At 39.7% G+C, this 21,190-nt stretch overlaps 1 long non-coding RNA gene across 1 annotated transcript; it reads right to left on the bottom strand.

Annotated features, from left to right (window-relative positions):
- Positions 1–5,175: 5,175 nt before the first annotated feature.
- Positions 5,176–7,561, bottom strand: LOC311431105. Its single transcript, XR_014689241.1, has 2 exons — positions 7,048–7,561; positions 5,176–6,022 (listed from the first exon to the last, which is right to left on the bottom strand). It is a non-coding gene; the product is annotated as an uncharacterized lncRNA (long non-coding RNA).
- Positions 7,562–21,190: the final 13,629 nt, after the last annotated feature.

The raw sequence follows: 21,190 nt of genomic DNA, 5'->3' as shown, positions 1-21,190 counted from the left end.
CACATGGGTTTTACACTTAATTAAATATGAGATACATTGCTTTTTGAGTAAAGCAGTTTGAGCTCAAATCCCCCCTGGGGGATTCTGGAGAATAAAATTATTCTTCTACCTCCTGTTTCCAATATATTGATTTTTTTTTTTTTCAAATTTTCAGTCCCTGAGATAACCAAAGACATCAAACACATCCTAAAGGAAGGTAAAAGGATGAGTTTTTTCAAACACAGGACCCTTTTTTTTTTTTTTTCTTCCCACTAATAGGACTGCTTTTTCAATTTTTATTGATTTTTTCCTGAAGAGTTGTCATTAGTCACTGACTAATGAGAAAATCTTAGTTAATCAAAATCTTCCTTGGCACACTGTCTGGTACTTATTAATGTAAATGTACTATCTCCTAACATTTTTTGCTCTTCTTTCAATGCAGTCATGCTCATCCATTCCAATCCCCTCTGTGTGACTCAGAACTGGAACATGAACTTGGGTTATTTACTTCTCAGAAAGTGGCTTCATCAGCAGTTTAGACTGCATGGAAACAGGTTTCTCTTAATTTCTTCTTTGGGAAGTCTTCCACTTGGATACATTTAATTAAATAGCAATTGTCCCCAGAGACAAAAATGGAGAGAGGGTGACTTCTACTGGGTGAAAGTGGGAAACTCATGTTCTAGTCCCTACTCTGATGAGATTATATATTCAAAACATAGCTTTTTTTTTTTTTTCCCTCCAGGAAAAAGAGGACATTCCGAGGCACCCCCAGGTGCAAGAATTATTTTTTTTTTGGCTGGTTTCTCTCTCACTGAAAATGTTTTCCCTGATGAAAGAGCTGGAAGATACAGATGCAGCATTAATAATGTGCTTTCCTGAGCTTTTTGTGCAGGACAAAACACATTCTGAGCTTGCTTATCTTTAGGCAAAACTTGCACACAAGATGTACTTGTGTTGTGGGCTAAGCCACAAGCTATTAAGACTAGAATACTTTATTACACGTACAAAATTTGTGGGCAAACCATTCAAGGTCCCAAGCACATATGACTTTATCACCCCATACGAATAAGGAACTTTCACCACCACAAAGTAAAGGTCACTCACTGCCAGCACATGATGCACATGGAAATTGGACAGGGAACTTCATGTGTGACAAGCAAGATGGGGTTCACTCACAAACAGTACAAGGAAAACCACGGATGTCTTTATCAGATCTGACCTTAGTCTCTCAGAAGAGGGAACAAGAAGCACAAGACATCTGGACAACAGATGTGAAATGCAATCCACCTTTGTCTACCACATTTGTACTGTTATAAACAGAGCAAAGCTCGGGGACATAAATCATCATTGTAAATGACTACAGAAAGTGAAGGATAACCAGGACTCAGGCAATCTACCTCCAGATGGGCAAGGCAGACATACAAGATCAAAGTAATTGGACAAACAACAGGAGGAATCTGCAAATTAACACAGAAGAAAGAAAATTTGTTACTGTAGGAAGCAGTAGATAGGGACTGGTACAACCTCTTTTAGTACTTTTAGACAAACCTTGCAAATGTGCTAATTATCCACATTGTTTGTGCTTGTGTGTGTTCCTTTCTTGGCTTCTTGCTTCCCCTGGTGGCACAGATAGGTGTACAACTCTTGTGACATAAACTTTCTTTGGGGATTCTCAGAAATCTATGCAATGACATAGGTGAGAGGAAGAACTACTGACTACCATATTAGGGTGGCTTGGAGTGGGACAGACCCAGCAAGGCAGCATGTAGGATTGTAGCAATTCAGCAAGCAAAAATTGAATGCAGAGTAAAAGTAAGGACCTGAAATAGCTGGATATTTCTAGCCTTACCGAGATGGAAATCCTGGCCTTATTTTATCTTTTATTTATTTTAATAGGCATACAAGCCATGGAAAGAGACCAATATCCCATCTTTCCCTGCTATCTAACCATAGGTAGAGGGGTCTGCTTCAAAGAGATAACAATGGAAACAGGAGATAACTGATGGATAACAGAAAACACATCAGTGAACTCCAACTGACTTCAATTTTCCATGGAACACCTTTTCACACTGTGAACAGCATATGGAAAGACTGATTTGGAACATTTTGAATTTATCAGATTGGCTTGGCCTCCCAAGAACTGAAAGAGAACTTCAGAACAAGTTTAAACATTTGAGTCCGACATTTTGATTTTTTTTTTCCCCATTTCTTTTCATTCTGAAATCTTTAGTTTAATTTTTGTTTGTTTGTTTAGAACTGGATAGACATCAAGATAATTTCAGGGAACTTAACAACCCTTATTATCTCTGTCCTCCTGCAATGACCTGAAAAGTCTTTTTTCAGACAGAACCTAAATTTTGGTTTGGCTTTGGTGAGACATCTGAAGAAGAATTGTATTCAGTTAAAATGATGTTTTGTTTATTTATTTTTAAAGTTTAGCTACAGAACTGAAAACTCAGTTGCCCACAGTGCTGCAAATTAGGCTGACTGTGCTTTAGTACCCCACAAAGCAGCAGGAGCAGAACATCGGTGCTGATCACTTCACATGCGTAACAGAAGAAATTAGATTTGAGGATTGCTTAGAAGGGGAGTAATGCAGTCACCACCTGGATTTTGGCAGAGGAAAGCTTTCATGCTCCAGGGGGGTGAGAGGTGGAGGGCAGGGTCATCAGGAAAGGGAGAGAGATTGGATGAAGGGCTTGCATCAGGCTAACATACCACAATCTTGCCAAGGCAAAGCCCATGGTCAGTGGCTTGATGATAACTTTCCTCTTAATTTGACAGGAAAATAGAGCCAAAGGTAAAGCAGCAAAGGTTGGCCAGTTCCATTTAAATAAACATCCAGAATATGGGAAACTTTACCCAACCTAATTGAGCTAGTCAGGCAGAACCAGGAGTTACTGTAAAACACCCTCTTTTATGAGCTTCCCAGGGCTTTCCTCAGGTCTTGGAGCAGTCTCTCAGATCTGCCAGCTGGTGGGTATGTACTCACAGAGCTGATTAACCACCCAGCAATGCCTGCTGGCAAGGGCACTGCAGGCACCCCCTGCACCCTCAGTGCAAGGCAGAGGATGGGAAGGTGGTGTGGGGATGGGGAACTGCCTCTCCATTCTCAGGCCCACAGTCCTTACAGTTCCCCCACCCTGCAGCATCCTCCCCAGCCTCAGCACTGTTACACTGAGTAAGAAGTCTTCGTATGTAGGAAAACATCTCACACCATTTTAGAAATTTTGGGACTGCTTTTCTCCTCTGCCCACCTGTCAAGGTGTCCCCTGCAGCTGACAAGATAAGGATATGTGTTTGATGAGGAAAGAGGCTCTTCATCTGCCACCTAAGCCAGAGGTGCTGCAGCCGTACAGTGCTAGTTTCACACAGGTAGCTCCAGGGAAGGAGCACACCTGATAGGAGACACAGCTCAGCTGGGAAACCAAACCATAAACTGGGATCCACAAGAACATAGTCAGAAAGCATTGATAAAACCCTACAGGCAGGAACAGTTATGCTTTTGTTCTTTGGGAAATACAGTTTAAAAGGAATTGCTTATAGCACAGAAGAGAGAACTATTACTCGCATTGCATACGACATTGCTTTTGCACCTTGTGAGCATTTGTAATAACCTTGGAGACCTGTAAGTGTACAGAGATCTGCAGTGTCCCCTTGCCATGCAGAAGGCTTGATCAGCAGCCCCTGGGTAGATATGATGTAGCTATTTCCAAAACCTGAGCATCATAAACACTTGCTGCCCCTTGCTAATAGCCCAGGTTTGCAAGCAAAACATGTTCCTTAGGGCAGAGCCACGGAGCTGGCAGGACTGCACTGTCTCCAGGACTTAAGCCACTATTTCTGCAAAACACAAGGCTGAGCTGTCTGGTTTTACGTTTGCACTGAGATGTCCTGGACTATTTTGCTCTCTAGTGGGCAGTACAGGGAAAAAAATATGAAGGCACCAGACAAGATCTCTTCTGTATATGGCCTAGGTGCTTTTGCCTTTCCTTTTTATTTTTTTTTCCCTCTAAATTACCTCAGGTGAAATATGACCTTTTTAAGAACTGCCTATATATTACTGTCTAAAGTCACTTGGAGCAAATCCTTGTTGAGTCTTTAGGATTCACACATCACAAGCCAGTGGAAGGATTGCCAACTGACAGAAGTAAAATAGTGAGACGTTACTTCTTCATTTAGATAGTATGTGAAACAGCTAAAAATTGTGATTCTTGTGACCTTACCAGGGTTTCTGATTACCCTGGTACCAACAGAGTTTTAATACATGCAAAATTAAAGCTGAAAAATATGGAGTGTGTTTTCCACCTGACATATATTTTCTTCAAAATACAGGTGCGTGCTTCTGATCTGGGACCATCTTTATGCATCACAAGGATATTTGACTTACTTAGAGCACTGTTCAAAGGTTTGTAAGATGGACAGCAGAATCCGCTGCACACCTGAGAGAGAGTTGCATTAACCTACATGAAATTCAAGACACTTTCTACTTCACTTTGTCCCTCCTAAAAATCTTCATCTCACACCTCAGCTCTTGAATTCTTACTGTCCTTTGGCTGTTAATTTTCTTTTCCTTTCTGCTTTTGGAAATTCTCTCTGGTATTAATTGTAATGTTACTGTTTCCCTTTCATACAAAGCCTCAAAAAGAAGCCTCAAGAATTAAAAGTCACCATGGGTTGTTTTTATGTTGGTTTTAAAGGAAGCAAACATACACATTCCCAGACTCAGGGCAGAAATGCTGTAAGAGATCTGAAGGAATGCTAAATCTACATTTGCAGGCAAATTTAAAGGTTTATTCCTTAGCTGTCTACTTCCTCACTGTTTCTAGCAAAGGTAAAGAAAGAAGGAAAGAAGTGTGAAAGAAAAGAAGGAAGGACAGAAGGAAGAAAAGACATAAAAAAAAATAAATGAAAGAGAGAGAGGAATGGCAACAGATACTGTAAGCCCTCCGTGGACAGAGCTAGGACATCTTTTCAATGACTGCAGTGACGCTTCCTCATGCAATATGTATTTGCATATATGTCTCAAGAAGGGACATATTGGATGGCTGAAACTGAGATGGGAAGCACACTCACGTTTGATCTTAGCATATACCACTAGCTTTTTAACAAGGATCCCCAGGCACCACTGAGCCTTTCTTTTTCAGCTCCTCCTTCCTATCAATCCTTTGGCATATGTTATGCCTCAAAGAAAAGTCTCAACACTTTATTCTGCAAGAGAAAGGCAACAGCCCTGTCAGGAGCCAGACACAAATCTGGACCTTATTGTCAATCACTCAACAGCTGAGCATAGGGTGAAAGGGAAGTTACAGGAGATACACGGCTTACTGGGGCCTGTCTCCGTTCAGTGTATCTGTTCCCTAACCACCTGTGTCTGCTATTGCTTAGAGCTGCCCTTCTGGGGAATACAGGGCCTTGAAATGACTTTGAAATTATTTTGACTTGCTCCTTGAAAGCATTAAGTTCACAGATACTATTTAAGATGATGAATATACTTTTGGTAACTCTTACAATAATTTGATGTACATATACATAGGAAAATAAAGGGTTTAACTATGGCCACAGCTTTATGATCCCATGTGCTTACTGACAGAGGTAAAGCAGCTGAGTCCTGTTGTATGATGTCAGTGAAAGTGAAGCTTCATCCTTTGTCCACAAACTACTTTGTAGGGTAGGGGCTGAATATCCAAGTGAATTTGGATTTTTGGAAGTTATGCTGGCTTCCTGATGCTGCAGAGAAACCAAGGCATCCACCAAAAAAACAGCCACAGATATTTTTACTTTCCCTAGAGACCTTCTGGCTGGTGCAGGAAAAGGTGCTGGTTGCCATCTTAAGAGCTTCACAAGCCAGAATGCATTTTGACATCTGTCCTGCCTTCAGCTACAATAGCAACATATGGCTCCTGCACAAATAACTCATGTAGTAGGAGAGGACAGACAGCTCTGCTTGCTGCTGTGTTCACCACTGCCACAAGCAGGACAGCTGACTTGGCTGCAGCCAGTGGGTTTTTCTTCTGTGCTCCTGCTCTTCAGAAGGAACAAACTACAGGACAGAAAATGTAGAAAGCCAAATTAATGAGCGAGCAATTTGTTGTCCAGAAGAAGCCACGCATGAGCTCTGCCACCATCATGCCTTTTTTAAGTACTCTTAGGGCTTCCTACTGAAAAGGAGTAAACAGAGATCTTGTGAAAGGCTCTAGGCTCACAGGCACTGCTGCAGCCACACGTTCGAGCCCTGACATGCTGAGATGCAGAAGGAGCTGGGGGGCAGCTTTTCAGACTGTGTGAGATATAGCTCACTGAAATGCTGGGAAAGAAGAGCAAGAGAAGTAGCAACTTCTTTCTGCCGGGGTTTCTTCTGCCCTTACGAGAAATATTTCAGCAGATAGCCCTCAGGCAATCTTCTGGGCTGTGAGTCTTATTTAACCTTCTAGGCTGTGAGGCTTTTCTTTTGAAACTTGTCTTCCCCTGTATTATTCTTGCAGGAATTTTGTTTGATTAACCTATGCACTTTCAATTTTTCCTTATTATGTATCTTTCTGGTGTTGAGAAAAAAACAAACACGAGATACTAATGCTAGGAAGAAGCATAGAAGCTACTTGAACTCTGCTTCTGCTGTATCTTGTGTCTACAGAACTGAGATATATTTCTCAGCATATTTCTGGCTGAAAAAACAAAAATACCTGCTTACAGAGAAGCAAGCACCTGCCTTCTTTATATCCTCACAGTAAACACTGGAACAGACACCTTATACCATTCTGGAGAGGAGAAGACCCCATGTATTTCAGCCTCAGCTTTACACCAGAAACTACCCTTATACACAAGAAGTTGTTACGCTGTTTGTGGATCTGACATCTTTTTCCTATTTCTGCTCCCACCACTGCATCTCCTCCTGCTTCTAGGGACAGGCTAAGCAGAGAGGATGGTGCCTCCAGAAATATGTCTTCCTGACAACCCATATCAGTTTCCCCCTCACAGATGCTTTGCTCTTCCAAACAAACTAGAAAGAAAAAGCGTATGCAGAGAGATGACTTCTTGGAAGTAAAAAATAACTAAAACAAAACCTACCTGAAGCCCTACACCAGTTTTCTTCTTGACCATTTTTCTCAGTAGGAAAACAATTTGTCACATCTTGAATGCTCATAAGCTCTGTTTGTGCAAAGCGTCCAGGCAGTAACACACTAAGAATACGACCAGAAGCCCCAGCCTGTCACAATCCTCAGTCCATCTTCATACCTGTGGGGTTGTCGAGTACTGGTGACCCCTCAGTAGAAGGTCTGAAAAAGTTGCCATCTCCTCCCCAATATTCCTCTGCGTTTCTCAACAAAGAACTCCACTAGCATCCCCACCTTCATGCATTTAACTATAGCTTTCAAGCCATGTGGCTGAAAATACATCCAACAGCCTTTCCTATTCCTGAGCCTTGCTACAACTACAGAAAGTTGTAGCAGTGGGGCTGCTCTTCCAGGAAGCTTCTCCACAAGCATTTGTTCAAGAGAGATTTGTTCAGCAAGGTACCTCTGAAAGGCAAAAGTCTGATTGGCCCTCAAGGCTGTATCCACTTAATAAATTCAGCCTATCTTGTCAGGTACTTCCATCAGTGCTTCTAGCAGGAGCAGATTGTCGTCAGCTGGGCTCAGTAGATTTGGCACAACACAGATGATGAAGTTGCTGGAGCTCATTGTGCTGGCTGAGGATTTTTGGCTGGTGTTGTGGAGCAATGAATGTAACTGCTTGAGGAGGATGAGAATGGCTCTTAGCAACTTATCAGCTAACCTGAGGGAACAGGAACATAATATTCATAAATTAGATGTTGGCAAGATACATTACCAGGGCTTTCCTAAGGCCCATAGAAGCCATCAACAGTGTTACATAGCTTTCATGGTGCTCTAAGCCAGCTTTCAATGCTTCAGTGCCTCAAGAAGAAGGTGTTTCTCACCGCCTGATTTCACCCCAGCCCACTCAAGGAAAGCCTTCAAGCCTGGTCCACAGCAGAGGGACTGCCTTTGCAAAGATGCTGTCCTGTCTCCCCCCTTTTGAAATGAAGTGTTTCTGTGGAGTAATCTCAAATGCTCTAGGAAGTGCTCTAACTAAAGGCGTTCCTGAGACCACAATCCCCCCCACCCCCCAATTCAAATCTGCAGGAGGAGGTGTTTTGAAGTCCACTTTGCTTAAATATTGTCTAATGTGATCCTGTTCCAAATGGTCTAACCCCATCCTCTTTCACTGAAGGTCCATTTTCTTTGCTCCAGACTTTCTCCCAGGTCTCCACGGCCTGGATTTCTGAAGGCTGATCTTGCTAGGACCATCATTGCCCAGGGTGATTGGCAGAATCTACATCAGCCTGAAGGACTGACAGAGAGTAATGAAGGCCAAGAGAGTTTGGAGATGGAGCAAACTAAGTTCATAATTGTCATCATATGATGGGGTCTTGTGGCAGTGGGGAGTTGGGCATTGAAACTGTTTTAGGTGCCTTGTCCTGTGTACAATCCTGTCTTCCAGTGTTAAACAATGATAACTGTTCACTTTTCAGTCAGCAATTCAGTGGGGAAGATGTGGTCTGGGTTTCAAATCAGCAGGAAGGTCATCTTGCTGGTCAGCAAGGAGGTCTCTAAACCACTGTGTTTCTGTCATGGCTGTCCCAGGATTCTTCATGACTGTACCTTTGCCATCCACAGTCACTCCCAACCTTTCAGCATCTCTTCCTGTGACGCTATGGTGAGGATCAAAGTGTATATTTACTCTAGCCATAGCAACCATCAAAAAAAAAAGGAAGGCTATGTCTTGTTTTGGAACTGGTAGAAATAGGATGAACCTTGGCAATAGAGACCAGTCCAGGTACGGAATGTCTGCAGAACTCCATATTTATCTTTTGCTCTCAAACCCAGCTTTTTAATGCCAATTTTGTACTTCCTCATATAATGTCCAGGTAGAAAGTAGAAGAAAACAAAAGGTAGAAGACATATAATGTCCACTCCATAGAGGAGAGGAACGCTAAGCAAAGCAGACACAAATAGTGCAGCACAGGGTGCTGCAGACATGTCCTGCCTACTTCCCACTCTTCCTGGGATGCTTGCACTGTTGGCAGAAAGAGCAAAGCAGTCCTGCCTGCTCAAGCCAGCCATGTTGTCTCTTTAGTTCAGAATTTATGAAGCACGATAAGTCAATGTTGCACCATTTACTTTGCCCTGAAACTATCCTGGAAAGCAATTACAGTGAAATTTGCCTGGAAAACATACTACCTGCTATGTTCACTGATTAAATATTTCTGTCACATGAGAGAGACAGAGTATGAATAAGTGTTGTAACTTTTAAAATAAACCTACACAATTTTATGATTGACAGAAAATACATCAGCCCATACAGATGCTGACAAATGTAAAATTATAGTAGGCTTATGCAAACTGCATGGTGTGTTTGAAAAGTACTCAGCAAATTTTCTGTAAAACCCACAGGACACCCCAAACTACACCACAGGAAGAGAACAAATTTTAACTGATTTCATAGGTGATATGTAATTACAAATCACCAAATTCAGTTTAGATAATAAAAGCTCCCTCATGAGTATTTTTAAATAAGTCAGAAACAAGAACAGCTATAGGATTTAACAGGAAAGCAGATTCTTTTTTTAGAGGTGTTGTAAATCACCAGTGATTAACCTTCATATAAATAAGGTATTAATAGGCCAAAACTCTTCATGATGCTAATATTATGTGTAGCATTGGATCAGGTTTTGCTCTCACATAGATTATTAGACAGTAGATTGCATAGATTAGTAGACAGCAAATAGTAGATTACCTGCATTACTTGTGCTAACATCAGTGAAATTAGTTTGCTTTTGTCCCTTGAGCCAAAGGACATAAATCAAATGGATCTATTGAACACAGTGAGCTATTGATCAGCACATTTAATTCACTGTGTTCAGAAAACAAAAAGGTATACCAGAAAGGCATATTCTACCTTGAATATTACAACACCTGTTTTAGGAGTTATGAAGTTAAATAGCCCATGACAAATCCTTTCCCCACCCCATCACTACCCCCAAGGACTGGAGAAAAAAAGATTCAACTTTTAGAGCAATAAGGGTTTTAATAGCCTAGTAAATTTCCCTATACCATTCCCATTCAATGAGCCACTTTGACTGACTTTCTGTCTCTACTGAGTACCGATACAGGATTTCTTCAGGAAAAATTAAACAAACAAGAAAGTTATTGTACAGCCAGTTACCTATGATATGCTATGGAAGATGTAGAATTCCTCTCTAATACAGACCTTTCCATTTACATCCAAAAACATATAGAGTATTGTTACTTTACAATCTACAGGCACTTACCTACGCACAGACAAATCTGTGATAAAAGACAGAGTGGTTGGCAACTCCACTGCAAAAGTAAGAAAGGCTTTAATTAAGATTCCCTGTGCAGCTTTAATGAAGCCTCTTTCGATGCACTTTTAGTGACGTGTCTAACTATGTGGTCACTCCTTTTCTTGAGACACAAGTGCACTTTGTGCCTAGGATGAGCCATGATCACTGACAGGAGATATTTAGTGTTTTGTGCTTCCTACGTTGCTCAGCGTGCATCCCATATTTTCTGCATCACATTGAATAAGAGAGCATCTCTGCTCTGCCCATTCCTGTCTGTTCTCCTCTGCACTAGATTTCTTATCTCATCTGTCCCAGGCCCCACCTTTAGTCTTCTCTTCTTGTTCTCATTTTTCTCAGCCAGGCTCAGCCTTATCAGGCCTCAGACTCCCTCACGCCCATTCCAGGTCAATCTATATTACATTTGCTTCTGCAGGTGCAGCTTCTGCTAGCATAGCCAAGCTAGCTTTACGATAATTAATACAAGTAGCATTGAGTGAAACCAGGACTGAAAACCTCTTAAGACACTGAGTAGACACTTACTGGGCACATGGGGCTGAACCTCATGTTGCAACAGCATTCAGTGCTAACATGGCACTGCCTCTCTCTTTTGCTAGTACCAACCGCCCTCAGCCTCCCTCTCCATGACTGTTTTCTCTTCCAAGGCCCACATCAGTTTGCATCTCGTCTGCATGCAAACTGAAGATTTCTTTTTTCTCAGTACTGCCTGGATAAGAAATACTGAGATCTCCTTGTCTAGACAGCAGCAGAAATGGCAGTAACATTGCTGTTCGTCTCTGTGTCTCCTAAACAGTTCTGATTTCCTTTTATGGCATAAGTTTCCATTTTGTCTCAAGATCAGAAATGTTGACCTGTTCAGTCTAGTTAACTTTCATATGTGTTGCTCCCCTGACATTAGCTAAAAATCAAAAGCTAAGATTTTGTGTGACTTTACCTTGATATTTTGGGGGTAGACAAACCCCCAGAAGGCAGATGCTCATGACAAACCATCAAGCAGAGGAGAAGAGCTCCATCTCAGACTGCTCCCAAGCCCCCAGCCAGCTTTGAGCATTGCCCAGCTAACAAACAAATGCAAAGGACTTATGCAAAAATGCAGTGCAAAAAAAAGCTCAGTGCAAATGAACACATTGTAATCAACATCACTGCGGTAAATGCTTATACTCAGTCTGACATAAGCTCATTTTATATTTGTTTACCCAGGATTTACAGTGTCAAAAATAATACCAAAATACAAGACTTCCTTCAGCTTTTTCATAGAGTTAAATTTCAATCTCCAGTTTTTATTACTTTGCACTCATTACAATTAGTCATGCGTGTTACTTTCATAAAAGCTATATCCAGGGAAAAAAAAAAAAAAAAACTCCCTAAATAATCTCTAATTTAGTCCCTTAGAAGGAATTTGGCAGCCATTTCACATGATTAAACAGTGATTAAGTAGCTGCCCAAAATTGAGAAGCAAAATGCTTCATGGTGGCCTCTGAAGTTTTCTCATAAAGAGCTGAGGCTTGTGTTATCCCTATTACCCAGGGAGGAAGCCAATCTGCTGCATGGTGTACACTGGAAATAAGACTCCACTCTTTCCTCATTTTCCCCTTCATCTGCAAATGTGTAGTATGTCTGGCACCATGTTTTATTGCTTTCAAACTCACCCTGTAAGGAGCCCTCGGGCCGTATTTCTGTTCTCTGCCATGTGTTAGTGTTCAGCCTGGGCCAGTACAGATCAAGGAGACGCTACTACCCTGGTGGGTTGCCTGTGCCTATTCTCACCAGAAGACTGATATGAACAGTTTCCATCAATCTGTTTATCAGATTTGGGATTCAATTAGCTCTTTCATTTGAAGTATTTGCTTCACTTAAAACTGGGTTTTGTTTATTATTATTTTTTTTTTCTTGTGGTTAAAAACGTTTTTGGCAGGTTTCAGCCAAGCTTTGGGGGATTTTTGTTTTTCAGAAGCTTCTAGGCTGATATACATATATATGTCTAAACCTGTTGATAGCTTTTTTTTGTTTTGTTTGTTTGTTTTTTTTTTTTTTTGTTTTTTTGTTTTTTTTTTTTGTTTTTCAGGAGGAAGCTGATAATGATTTTTGCATCCAGAAACACATTGCGTGGGTTGAAGGTATGGGGTTTTCCTATTAATTTTTATTCCCAAAGAACATATCCATCTCTAATTTGCAAGTTGATATCCTGTTAACTTTATTGAGCTTGCAGTTCACTCCAATTTGTGCTTGACCTGATGTACACAGCGGGGCCTCTTGGTATTCCCCTGTCAAACCCAGCAGGACTCTGTCAAGGACTGTTTGCATGGATTCAGTTGCAGTGATAATGCAATGATTGAGATCAGAAACTGGTTCAGAAGGGAAGTGCAGGGTCTACCTAAAGGCTAACCTGCCTGCATTTAATGAACTGCATGACACAAAACTGCCTCAGGAAACCCCAAATACAGAGGAGAAAAGTAACTCAAGCCAGACGTGTGCATGGTATCATGATATCCTGGAGAACCTGGGAGCTATCTGCAAGAACTTTGTTATTTGTGATGTAGGTAGCATTGACGGTTCATCAGCTCCATGATACATATTAGGAAGTTTCTACTCCTGAAATCACAGCATCAAATGTTAAGATTTAGTAGTTATTTAATGATATGAGAGGTCACTTATGACCTCAGATAAAAGTTAATACAGACAGAATTATATACTTACCCAGAAAAAGAATTCTGCTACCAATTACATCATCAAATACTTGTTTATGATTTTCAGAATTCTATTTATAGGTAGTTAGATTTTTAATTGCTAACCATTAGGTTGCTGTTCTCACACTATAAACTCCTCTGCAGGGAGATAAGTTTCACATACAATAAGACAGAAATTCTACATACAAGGCATAATGAGGGCATCGTTAATTTATAGCAATCTTAGTCTCAGTTTCTTTAATTCCCCCTGAATGAATGCTATCTATGCAGGTTGTTGATGACTTTGAACAAGCAAAACATTGATCTGAGAAATAAGGAAAGAAGACAAACTAACATTTCAATGGCTACAGAATATGAAAGATTTACCTGCACTCTGCAATCAGACACCAGTACCTAAATGCCAAATAAATAACCTTCCTGCTGTTTGTTTGTTTGTTTTTGTTTGTTTGTTTGTTTGTTTGTTTGTTTTATCTAGACAGACTTCCTGATGAAAATCTTTATGGCCTTGGTTTATCTGCTGAACCTAGGAACAAAGATGGTATGTTGAAGCCAGTTATAATTGTGATTTTTTTCCATGGCTAACAAACCTACCAGGCTACTAGACCCAAGTCAACAACATGACTAGATGGTATTAAAGTCAGTGTAATTTATATAAAAATATTCACAGGGGTACAACCAGGGGCTCTGTTTTCAGCAGTGGCTTCTACAGGTCTGAGGGGAGAAAGGGGTCATGTTGTCTCCAGGCATGTTGAAGGGATTGGTCCGAGTTTAATTCAGTTCCTTGTTTGAAGGTGCCTTTATCTGACGTTGTTTTGCTCTTTCTTTGGGAGGTGAAGGTGTAGAAAAGAGAAAGCAAAACTGGAGGGAATGCACCCAGCATGCAAAAATCTGTTGGAGAAGGGATACTTCATTTTCACATCTTTTTGACTTAGTGTGCTTCATCAAGCAGATGGGAGAGTTTCTTTGTTCTGGTTTACGTGTTGTGTCCTAAAATTCTACCTGTGTGAGACAGAGAACTATTTGGTTGATGCCTTCAGAGAAGAGATGGCACGGTGCTATCTCACAGCTCTGGCTGACGCAGGATTCCTCCCAAACAGTTTGAACACTTTTTGCATAAATACATGAAGGAAAGATACTGAGGTAGTAGGTGGGTGAAGTTTTCCTTAGGGACATTGTATAATGTAAGTAGAATTAATTTCAGCTTACATTAGCTGCTTAAGAACTAGCTGGTCCTCTGGGTTGCATGCATATTCAATAGAGAAAAACAAGTTGCTTAGGAGAAGCATCCACTTGATCTTATGAACAAACAAATGCAATCCAGAGGTTTCACTCTGCATCCACTGACAAGAGATAGAGCATAATTAATGGGAAATACAAAGTGAAGCAAGATGAATCCCACAATTGTTGTCTCAATTTGAAAAATGTATACAGATCTGATATGGCTCTCCAAAATATAAGCTGGCATCATGATGTACCTTAAAATCATACTGCAGGGTAGTGAATGCAGGCATGATACCTTGTTTTACCATGTTACAAAATGCATTTGTGCTTCCTGAATAACTGAGTGCAAGATCTTTGCCCTTTACAAAATGCATGTGCTTCACTTCCTTTGTAACATGAAGTTCTCACTCCTCACTGTCTCTCACTATCCACAAAACACTTGGCTTCAGGATAAAGCAAACAAGTGTCATTTGTCTCTGAAATAGTTTTGCATTCCTACAAAGAAGCAATGATGCTTGGAATTAGTGCTAGAAAATCTAGGGGATGTGTGAAACGGAGCAAAGAAAAACACTCCTTACTGTTTACTGCAATCAGAGTCATTGCTTTCAAGCAGCTCGACCCACCAGCAACTTGGAGTCCAGCTCTTCCCATCCCACTAGTATTATCTACCCTAATACCACTCTGCTCTTCTGCTGTTTGCTTTTCTCATCCCCTGGCTCTCCCACTGCAATTTTCATCTGCTACTACTTAGTGGCAGTGCTGGCAAAAGCCCTGCACTGAACAACTCCCTCTTGGCATGGGGGCCCTCCTTCCAGTGCTCCACTTCCCAGCTGCTTTAAAACTGCAAAAATTAGAGACTTGGCTGAAACACACGCTGAGAATGCCAGCAGTTTGGGGGGCTCCAAGTAGACAACATTTCAATAAACTGTACTATGTCTCAAAAGCATATTAAACACTAATGACCTTCCATAACATAACAGCTCTGACAGTCTTGCTTGAGTTGGTCTTCTTTGCCTGAGAAACATCAGCATCACTTAATATGAATGAGGACGTTTATATGACATTAAAACCACAGCTTCCAAAGCCAGATTCTGTTCAGATCAAAGGTGGCATAAATCTGAAGTAATTTCATTGTTATCATTACCCTAGGTTCAAGTCAATGTAATAGGGAATAAAATATATTCCAGCAAGCACTGCTAGCCCTTACTTTAACAGCACATTTAAATTTTACAGAGAATGTTAACTAATGCAATCTGAAGAGGAAGATGGAAATAGAGTGTGGAGACAAGTCACTTTCAAACGAATGAATATATAATGTCTCCCTGTGAAGCAGCTTGCAAGCAATGCAATTGCTCATCCAGAATAGGCTTTAAAAAAAAAAATAGCTAATGTTAACTTAAATACCATTTTAATAGCTTTGAAAGAAATCTAATAGTTGATTAAACTTTATTGTGATTAATTATTCCAGTATTTCTTAAACTTGATATATTAGATTCTGACTTCACTTGCATTTTGTTTCCATTACTTTAATTTCATTAGCTTCAAAGAAATAACTCCAGATTTTTATAAGGAAAACTTGGAAAAGAAATAGGCTCTGTATAATTTTAAATATCATTAAATTGTGCATGATACAACTGTTATTCACACCTCCTTTCATTTATTCTGAAAACAGGAAAAACATAGCAACTCCACTGAGCTGAACAGCATGCAGAGAATGATTTAAGCACTACTAAAATATAGATATAAACAGGTGACTTTCATATGATTCATTTTCTCTTTTATTGGGTAAACTGCTAAATAACCAACCCAAGAGAAGCCAACAGGACAAGTCCGTTCAAAGGAGGCTTCTGGGAGACTGATTTAAGGCTTTTACCTTTAACCCTGCAATCACATAATTTCATTAGAATCATAAAAATTAAAAGGCTAATTATTATTATTATTATTATTAATAATAATAATAATAATAATAATAATAATAAAACCACAACTGAATGCTTTTGGTTCTGCATCTTACATTTACAATGAGACCTACCAGCCCTACTGAGCCTCAGCAAAGATGCTGAGCAGAGCCTCCATGAGTGAGACTTGTTTTCTCTGGAGTGAATGAGTGAATAACCCTTTTCTCAGGTGTGACTAAGTCTCTCAGTCTCTCCAGGATGTCCAGATGGCAATGTTACCTAAGTAACATTCAAGAATGATGCTAAATTTGGCAGGTGCCCACAGATATGTAGAGAGACATCTGTGTTTCAATGATACTTCACCACTAGTTAAAATTATCAGCAATAACTAAACAGGAAAAATAATGTTCCTTCATGGATATTGCTTACCACATCTCTGATTGGTAAGACATTGCCATTCAGTCTTCACTATTCTAGAGGCATTCGGACCGTTGCTCTCACAAATTAATGATGTCCTCCTTCAGAAGCTCAGGAAATGAAGCACGATAGGTCACATGGGAAATACAAAGCACTCAGTTGTGACCACAAAGCACCAGTGACTTATTTCAAACCTGTGAAATGCACCTGACAGACAGGAACATGGTGAGAACCAAGGCTCGAGCACACAAGGAAGTTTTCTCAAAGACCCTGAAACATCCAGGTGCACTTGTACTTGCTCAGTAAAGCATATAACACAATTTGTAAGCTCACTGTGTCTATTTTAGAAGTTTACAGCTCTATGATTTTTCAGTGCATTGGTTAATAGACACATGACATTCTGGATTTGTAATCCCTGAAACGTGCTGCCATGTTATACTTCAATACATTTATATATCTATACATAGATATACATAGAAATACATATTGATATTTTCTCTGACTCAGAGCATATACAAGAAGAATGAAATTTGACATTACTTTAAGACAGGCTAAGAACCGAGTAAGTGAACCACAGAATTGGTCATGCAGGCTCACTAAAGCCACTCATGCAACCTGGGCAAATAGAGTGCTGTCTGCAGCAGCTGAGTGAGCTCATGGCTGGCAGGAGCAGAAGGCACTTTGCACCTTGTAGAGACAACCCCCAGAAACAAACATCTCACCTTTGCCTGAAGGCAAGCTGTCCAAATATGACCAGCTGCTAGTGTATAATATTTAAAACATGTATTTCCACAGTTGATGAGAGAGATTCCTGCAGTAAGAATCTATGTCATAATATGCTTGAGGCTTGCAAAGTAGAGAACTGGAAAGGATTAGACCTTAAGGGACAACTTCATGCATGAGTCTGAGTGCAAATAGCTGGGGTGTCCCACCAATGGCTAACATGGAACGACTCTAGTGCATGAACACTTCTGTTCTACCTTCTCTGACAGGCAGTTTCCAAAAGTATCATGTCAATATTTAAAGCTCAGCCCATTCTTGGATGTAACATTAAATTTTGTCCAGCAAAGCATACTGCCTTCACTGCATAACACTATTTGAAAAAAGTTTTAATAATACTCATCCTATAATTAGTTTTAGAAATAATTAGCATTTTCCTCTTTTCTCTAGGTTTGTTTTCTGGCCTGATCTCCAGTTACTCAACTTATATTTATTTCTGTTATTGGATTTCTCTAGCAATTAAATTTTCAATCAAATAGAGCTCTTATACACACCATTGCGAACAGAAGGTTAGTTATGTTGCATTAGGAAAGAAGAACATTCATTGTACTACACTAAGAAAAACATTCAGTTTATCTCTTTGGTCATTTTAACATCTGTCTTTACAAAAGTCCCATTAATTTACAGCCTGTGATTCATTTGTTTTTGCTAATCCTTCTGCTGCTTGTGAAGTGTTGTAGCATGCACCATAGTCCTGGATTGTTAACGTACCCATCTTTTCACTGTTTTTAATCCCTCTCAGTGGTGGATGTTTCAGATGCCACTAACGGATTCCATTAGTATTGACTGTTTACCACATCAAATGCTTTATGTGCACTGTCAGATTTAATCGGGTATGTGCTTGAACAAAATCCATTACTACCTTTGCTTGTAGTGCAAAGAACGAGACTAGTAAATTTTCTCACCTCAGACATTACTGAATCTTTTTGATGAGCACTGCTGTTTGTTGATGGACTGAGATTTAAATTATTACGATTCCTGGAGAATTTTGAATGATACATGACAAAGGGCTTTCAGTCAGTGCCTGGGACTTCAACTAGATTCAGCATCTCTTGCCTGCCCTGTGGAGCAAGTCTCACTGCACAATGAACAAAAGCATCAACTACTCTCTGTGTAATACATATAGACTTACAGAGGGAGAGAGAGAGATCCTGAAGCTCTGGCTAAAACAGTTTGAGCTTAGGTAGGGTAGTATGACAAATTTAAACATGGATAGGGCTTATACTTTAATTATTATTTTTTTTTAATTATCCTTTAAATTTTCTTTCTGGACAATTCCACCTCTGTTGAACTCCATCATCAGCATGTTAAAGTGCTTGTTAGGACTGCATGTAGCCCTCTGGTGACTGCGTTGATAGATGATAGCTTTCTGCTGTAAGAAGAGATCGAGTGCCTAGGGCTGATTCTTTCATACGTGTTAGCATTTTTTTTGACCATGAGGTTTTGTTCATATGCCAGTATCTTAGCAACAGCAGACAGCCTGATCAGTGAAGTTCACTGTTTCCTCCCTGGGAAATTAATACAATGGTGACATTCCAGTTTAATCCTCTATTTCACTGCATTTTGAGGTATAGAAGATCAATTTATTTAGTGCTGTGCTCTACAAAGCATCCGCTCCTGGAGCAACCAGCCCACAAAGGGTTTGAATAATGTTTCTGTGATAGGGAAAGCAACCAGTGCACTAGAAATACAGTGCCAGTTAACACATAGCTCTTTGGCAGGCTGGTAAGTTTGTAACCTAGGGGTTTTAATGCCTTAAAATCAGGGAGCAATAATAATAGGAACAATAAAATAGGCCAATAGTTTAAAATGCACCTGCAAAAAATTATAAGTTCAGGAGATCATATATTACTCAGGGTACAGTGTAATAGAAATAAGCTCTTTGGGAGATTATACCTGAACAGCAATATGATTGCAATCATATTTGGCACAATACTATTTGAATTGTTTGGAAGACAGTATTCAGGTATATAGCCATGTTTTTTTTTATTATTATTATTATTTTTTATTTTTTTTTCTTAAAGAAAGGTTAGAAACCAAGCATAAGGCTTCATTTCCTCTGACACTGCTGGCTCGTCTGTTTAAGGATATCTCTTACTGTTTGGGAAGGCACTGCTCTAATGTAAAATGGAAGTATAACATGTGGAATGGAAGTATAACCTATTTTAACTGCACATTTCTAGATATTAATCTAAATATTTAACATTAAAAAAAAAAAAAAAAGTGTTGAGTGTTATAGCTAGATAATCTTGTCTTTAGGGTCCTGCTTTAAAAAAACAGGCTTCTCCCTTCTTTCTCATCAACATCCAAAAGTTCAACATTGCACCAAAGGATATGCACTGAAAGCCCAGTCCTGCAGCCCTTACTCACAGGAGTAGCCCCAGGGAAGAAACCTGAACAGTGTTCATGAGGGTTGCTCCTCTCATCCACACTACATACAGGGAAGGAGAGAAGGAAGGAAGGTGGGAGGGAAGGAAGGAGAGAAGGAAAGAAGGCAGGCAGGCAGGAAGAAAGTAAGGATGGTATTGATTCCAGGCTGATAGGTTCTTGTTCAAACCAGAATACAGTGCATAAAATATGCTTAATCCCTGAACAGCACTGCCAGTTTCGTGTTGTTCAGATTTTCCAGATCTATAGTCTATAGCCATGCATTCAGCTGTATTCACACCCTAACATTTTTGTGTGAGTTTCAACAACACTACATGTCTCTGATGTTAATGCAGGCATCTTGGTGGTCAGAGACCTGCAGAGTATGTGCTAACTGGCCACAGCAGACTTGTACAGGAACCTGATCAGCATCACTCTCTCTTCTTCTGAAGCTGATGCGCATTTCACAGCTCCCTAGCTGTTGATTTTCTGCAAAACTCAACATTTTTACACTGCAATTGAAAAGAAATTACAAGGCGCCTTACCAGTGCAAGGTTACCAATGTTTTTACATTGCCACAGAAATCTGAAGACTTAAATGTCTTCTTGATCATGAGACCACACACTGAAGAAAGGATTAGCATGAGATGCAAAGTGTTTTATTGGGGTTGCTGTATATAGATTTTAACGTTCAGAGAACTAACTCGTTCTACAGGAAACATTTACTTACAAGTAAAAAGGAGATTTAAAAAAAGAAGAGAAAAAAAAGGTGGGAGTTGAGGGGGAAATCCTTATTGTGTTAGATTCATTGTGCCTGAGGCCTTGGCTCTGTAAGTGCCTTGGAATTTTTTCAGTTTATTTAAGAGAAACATTGTAATTGGCAGGAAATTAGCCAAATTTTGTTTGGAGAGAGTTATTTCTTAGAACCAGAATTCAAATTGTGACTGCAGAAAAATAAATGAGATAACATCTTTCTTTGTTTGTTTGTTTACAAATAATTAACATTTCTTATTGTACACAATATTTTTACTAAGATTAAGAAAAACAAACAAGAAAACAAAAAAACATTTTTATGAGGAAAAAAAATCCTTTTTTAATACTTTTGAAGCTCTTTAATGTTAAAAAACATGTAACAGTCAACAGCATTTCCTTTGCCTGACCAGGAAAAAATGTTTGAGCCTTCAAAGTTTAGTATATCTACGAAATATTCTTACTCTTAGTACTCACAAGAATATTTATATTAAAATGCCATATTTCTATTCCAGAATCATAACCACACAGAAAGGAAAAAAAAAAAAAGGCCAGACTGCAATATTCAAACAAAATATAGTTATTTTGGAAAAAAAAAAATAATCAAATTTTGTAAAACTACTTTTAAAAAATGTTCATTATGGATGCAATCTGTCATGATGTGCTACTCTGTTTATCAGAATATTTTATCTGAATACATGAAAATGC

This window comes from Aythya ferina (genome assembly GCF_964211825.1).
Source record: "Aythya ferina genome assembly, chromosome: 2".
NCBI lineage: Eukaryota > Metazoa > Chordata > Aves > Anseriformes > Anatidae > Aythya > Aythya ferina.
The sequence above is the reverse complement of the archived record's forward strand: the minus strand, read 5'-3'. Positions and strand labels throughout refer to the sequence as shown.